The 5,975-nt window shown below is 40.9% G+C and overlaps 1 non-coding gene across 1 annotated transcript; it reads right to left on the bottom strand.

The window, feature by feature from the left end:
• Positions 1 to 3,052: 3,052 nt before the first annotated feature.
• TRNAC-GCA lies at positions 3,053 to 3,124 on the bottom strand. Its single transcript has one exon. It is a non-coding gene; the product is annotated as a tRNA-Cys (tRNA).
• Positions 3,125 to 5,975: the final 2,851 nt, after the last annotated feature.

Below are 5,975 nucleotides of genomic sequence, written 5' to 3'. Positions count from 1 at the left end.
TCAAACTGCCATCATTTGTTGGAACATAGATAAAGCAAGGGAATTCCAGAAAAACATCTACTTCTGCTTGACTATGTTAAAGCCTTTGACTGTGTGATTGCAGCAAACTGTGAGCTATCCTTAAAGAGATGGGAATACCAGACACCTTACCTGTCTCCAGAGAAACCTGTATGTCAGTTAAGAAGCAACATTTCAAACTGGTCATGGAACAATTGACTGGTTCAAAATTGGGAAAGAAGTATGACAAGGCTGTATATTGTTACCCTGTTTATTTAACTTCTTTGCAGATTACATCATGAGAAACAACAGGCTGGGTGAATCACCAGCTGGAATCAAGATTGCTGAGAGCAATATAAACAACCTCAGATATACAGATAAATACCACTCTAATGACAGAAAGGGAAGAGGATCTAAAGAGCACCTTGATGAGAATAAAAGAGAAGAGTGAAAAAACTGACTTAAAACTCAACATTCAAAAAAACTAAGATCATGGCATCAGGTCCCATCAGTTCAGTTCAGTTAAGTCACTCAGTCATGTCTGACTCTTTGCAACCCCATGAATCGCAGCACACCAGGCCTCCCTGTCCATCACCAACTCCCAGAGTTCACTCAGACTCACGTCCATCGAGTCAGTGATGCCATTCAGCCATCTCATCCTCTGTCGTCCCCTTCTCCTCCTGCCCCCAATCCCTCCCAGCATCAGAGTATTTTCCAATGAGTCAACTCTTCGAATGAGGTGGCCAACATACTGGAGTTTCAGCTTTAGCATCATTCCTTCCAAAGGAACCCCAGGGCTGATCTCCTTCAGAATGGACTGGTTGGCTCTCCTTGCAGTCCAAGGGACTCTCAAGAGTCTTCTCCAACACCACAGTTCAAAAGCACCAATTCTTCATCACTCAGCCTTCTTCACAGTCCAACTCTCACATCCATACATGACCACAGGAAAAACCATAGCCTTGACTAGACGAACCTTTGTTGGCAAAGTAATGTCTCTGCTTTTGAATATGCCATCTAGGTTGGTCATAACTTTCCTTCCAAGGAGTAAGCGTCTTTTAATTTCATGGCTGCAGTCACCATCTGCAGTGATTTTGGAGCCCAAAAAATAAAGTCTGACACTGTTTCCACTGTTTCCCCATCTATTTGCCATGAAGTGATAGGACCAGATGCCATGATCTTCGTTTTCTGAATGTTGAGCTTTAAGCCAACTTTTTCACTCTCCGTTTTCACTTTCATCAAGAGTCTTTTGAGTTCCTCTTCACTTTCTGCCATAAGGGTGGTGTCATCTGCGTATCTGAGGTTCTTGATATTTCTCCCGGCAATCTTGATTCCAGCTTGTGCTTCTTCCAGTCTAGTGTCCCATCACTTCATGGCAAATAGAAGGGGCAACAATGGAAACAGTGACAAACTTTATTTTTTTGCATTCAGCTGTCACTCTGAATGGTGACTGCAGCTGTGAAATTATAAGATGCTTGCTCTTTGGAAGGAAAGCTATGAGAAACCTAGACAAATGTTAAAACACAGAGACATCACTTTGCTGACAAGGATCTGTACAGTCACAACTATGAATTTTCTAGTAGTCATGTATGGCTGTGAGAGTTGGACCGTAAAGAAGGATGAGCGCCAAAGAACTGATGCTTTCGAATTGTGGTGTTGGAGGAGACTCTCAAGAATCCCTTGGACTGGAATGGGATGAAACCAGTCCATCCTAAAGGAAATCAACCCTGAATACCCATTGGAAGTACTGATGCTGAAGCTCCAGTACTTTGGCCACCTGATGCAAATAACTGATTCATTGGAAAAGACCCTGATGCTTGGAAAGGTTGAAGGCAAAAGGAGAAGGAGACAACAGAGGATGAGATGGTTGGATAGTGTCACTGACTCAGTGAACATGAATTTGAGCAAACTCTGGGAGATAGTGGAGGGCAGAGGAACATGGTGTGCTACAGTCCATGGGGTGGCAATGAGTCAGACATGACTTAGCAACTGAAAAACAACAACAGCAATATATTCCTCTCTGGTTGTCAAGGACTGCTGCCAGTACTCAGCTGGTGCTCTGTGAGATCTTCTGCATCTGAAGATGTATTCTTAATGCACCCAGGGAGAGGTATGTACTCCATGTCCACCTACTCCTCCACCATCCTGTCTTCCCAACCCACTGGTTTTTACTAGCATGCTGTTTAGGTTCCACATATTTGTGCTTTTACCACTCTTCCTGTAATTGATCTGTAGTTTCGTGTTGTGGTGGAGAGAAAATGCTTGATATGATCTCTATCCCCTTAAATTTGTTGAGTTTGTTTTTTAACCTAGTATGTGATCTGTCCCAGAGAATATTCCATCTGCACTTGAAAAGAATGTTATTTTGGATTGTAAGTTTCTGAAGATATTCAGTTCAACTGATGTCCTGTGTCATTTAGGACTAGTGTTGCCTTATTGGTTTTCTGTCTGGATGATCTCTCTATTGATGTATGTAGTGTTAGAATCCCCTCCTATTATGGTCAATTTTTTCTTTTATGTCTGTTAATATTTGCTTTGTATATTTAGGTGTTTCTGTATTGGGTGCATATATACTAATGAGAGTAATATCTTCTTGCATTTATCCTTTTATCATTATATAATGCACTTCTTTTTCTTCTGTTATAGACTTCATTTTAAAATCAGTTTTGTCTGATATAAGTATTGCTACCCTTACTTTCTTGTCATTTTCATTTGCATGAAATACATTTTTCCACCCCCTCACTTTTAGTCTATGTTAGCATTTATTTCTGAATCAGCAACTCTGTGTCTTTTGGGGCATTTAGTCCACTGGAATTTAAAGTTATTATTGAAAGTATGTACTTATTGCCATTTTATTGCCTTTTTTCAAGTTTTGCTTTGTTTTGTAATTCTTTCCTGTATTCTCCTTTTAACCTCTTTCCTTGTGAATGAGTGAAGTCGCTCAGTCATGTCCGATGCTTTGCGACCCCATAGACTATAGCTTATCAAGCTCCTCCGTCCATGGGATTTTCCAGGCAAGAGTGCTAGAGTGGATTGCCATTTCCTTCTCCAGGGGTTCTTCCCAACCCAGGAATCGAACCTGGGTCTCCTGCATTGCAGGCAGACGCTTTACCGTCTGAGCCACCAGGGATTTTCTTTAGGGATATGCTTATGTTCCCTCATGAATTGTAGGTTTTCAATTTGTACTTACTGTAGTTTTCGTATCCGTTCATTTCAGTCACTCAGTCGTGTCCGACTCTTTGTGACCCCATGAATTGCAGCACGCCAGGCCTCCCTGTCCATCATCAACTCCCGGAGTCCACTCAAACCCATGTCCATTGAGTCAGTGATGCCATCCAACCATCTCATCCTCTGTCGTCCCCTTCTCCTCCCACCTTCAATCTTTCCCAGCATCAGGGTCTTTTCAAATGAGTCAGCTCTTCACATCAGGTGGCCAAAGTATTGGAGTTTCATATGTTGACCTAAAAACTATAACTAATTGTTTTAAACAAGCAGTCATTTAATTTAAAACACATTTTAAAATGCGTGTACATTTTTAATTCTATTCCCTCACTCTTTGTATCTTTGATATTATATTTACATCTTCAAGTTTTGTTTTTCAGTCGCCCAGTCATGTCTGACTCTTTGTGACCCCATGGACTGCAGCACGTCAGGCTTCCCTGTCCATCATCAACTCCCAGAGCTTGCTCAAACTCATGTCCAACACGTTGGTGATGCCATCCAACCATCTCATCCTCTGTCATCCCCTTCTCCTCCTGCCTTCAATCTTTCCCAGCATCAGGGTCTTTTCTAAGGAGTTAGTTCTTTGCATCAGGTGGCCAAAGTATTGGGGTTTCAGCTTCAGCATCAGTCCTTCCAATGAATATTCAGGATTGATTTCCTTTAGAACTGACTGTTTTGATCTCCTTGCTGTCCAAGTGACTCTCAAGAGTCTTCTCCAACACCACAGTTCAAAAGCACCAATTCTTTGGTTCTCAGCCTTCTTTATAGTCCAACTCTCACATCCATACATGACTACTGGAGAAACCATAGCTTTGACTAGACAGACATTTGTTGGCAAAGTAATATCTCTGCTTTTGAATATGTTGTATAGGTTAGTGATAGCTTTTCTTCCAAGGAGCAAGTGTCTTTTAATTTCATGGCTGCAGTAACAATCTGCAGTGATTTTGGAGCCCAAGAAAATAAAGTCTGTCAGTGTTTCCATTGTTTCCCCAACTATTTGCCATGAAGTAATGGGACCAGATGCCATGATCTTAGTTTTTTGAATGTTGAGTATATCAGCTTTTTCACTCTCCTCTTTCACCTTCATCAAGAGGCTCTTTAGTTCCTCTTCACTTTCTGCCATAAGGTTGTTGTCATCTGTGTATCTGACATTATTGATATTTCTCCTGGCAGTTTTGATTCTGGCTTGTGCTTCATCCAGCCTGGCATTTCACATGCTGTACTCTGCATATAAGTTAAATAAGCATGATGACAATATACAACCTTGATGTACTCCTTTCCCAATTTGGAACCAGTCCATTGTTCCATGTCAGTGTCTAACTGTTGTTTATCCTACTGATTATTGTAGTTATACTTTATTTTACAAGTTTCTTATCTTTCAGTCTTTGTCCTAGCTTATTTAAGTAGTCAGTCCTTAGCCTTTACTGTATATTTCCCTTTGCTAGTGGCATTTATCCTTTCCTATAGATACTTCTCCTTACAGCCTTCTGTTTTCCACTTGAAGAAGACTCTGACTTTTTTAGGATTGCCTTAGTCTTAATGAACCGTTTTAGTTTTTGTGTGTCTGAGAAGGTCTTTGTTTCCCCTTTAATTCTAAATGATAAACTTGCTGGGTAGAGCATCTAGGTTGTGGGTTATTCCCTTTCAGCTTTTTAAGTATACCATGACATTCTTTTCTGGCCTACAGAGTTTCTGCAGAGGAATCAGCTGGTAGCCTTGTGAGGGTTCTATTGCATATGACACTATTTTTCTCTTGCTACCTTTGGAATGTTCTCTTTAACTTTTGTCATTTTAATTGTGATATGTCTTGGTGTGGATCTGTTTGGGTTTATCCTGTTTGTTATTCTTTGTGCATGCCTGGTAATTTTCTACAGGTTGCCAGCATTGTGAATTTTATGTGCTTGGGGGCTGAGTTTTGTTTTATCTTTTAAATAGTCTTTGACTTTTTCCTGAGCGGCAGTTAAATTATTTGGAATCAGTATGATTCTTTTGAGTCTTGCTTTTTAGGTTCATTGGGGCGGACCCCAAGTCAGCCTTTAATACTAATTTAGCCCCACTTCTAAGAAAAGGCCATACTGAGAACCCCACTTAATTCTGCATGTATTAGAGAGCCTTTCTACTCAATGTGGTTGGATTAGAACTATTGTCAGCCCTGTATGAGTTGTAGACAATGTTCCCCATCTCCTTTCCCTGGCTTTGGGTAGCTTCCTCTCATGTACATGCTCATCAATAGTCAGAATGTGAAGGACTCTCCTCCTTCAGATCTCTGGAAATCTTTCTCTGTGCAACTCCCTGTCCATACTGTGGCTCACTAATTCTATCTTCTTTCACCTCCTTGAATTATAAACTCTGTCTCCTTAATTCAGAAAAACCTTTGGTCCTATTTGGGTTCCTTTTTTGTTGTTGTTGTTGTTTCAAAGCCTAGAAACTCTTAGGGAAGTACCTGAGGACAATTATAGGGCTCACTTCATTTGTTTCATTTCTCTCAGAGACCTCAGGCCTGTGGTGCCAGCTGTCAGATGTTTGAATATCATTGTCTCACATTCCCCCCACGCCTCAATGCTTTTTCTTGTTGTTTAAGGAAGAAAGATAAATCTGGTCTATACTGCTGTATCCTGACTGGGATTAGAAGTTTCTTGAAGGGTGAAGTGAAGTGAGAGTTACTCAGTTGTGTCCAACTCTTTGCAACCCCATGGACTACAGAGTCTATGGAATTCTCTAGGCCTCAATACTAGAGTGGGTAGCCTTTCCCTTCTCCA

The sequence above is a fragment of the Bos indicus x Bos taurus genome, chromosome 10 (assembly GCF_003369695.1).
Source record: "Bos indicus x Bos taurus breed Angus x Brahman F1 hybrid chromosome 10, Bos_hybrid_MaternalHap_v2.0, whole genome shotgun sequence".
NCBI classification, from domain to species: Eukaryota; Metazoa; Chordata; class Mammalia; order Artiodactyla; family Bovidae; genus Bos; species Bos indicus x Bos taurus.
The sequence above is the reverse complement of the archived record's forward strand: the minus strand, read 5'-3'. Positions and strand labels throughout refer to the sequence as shown.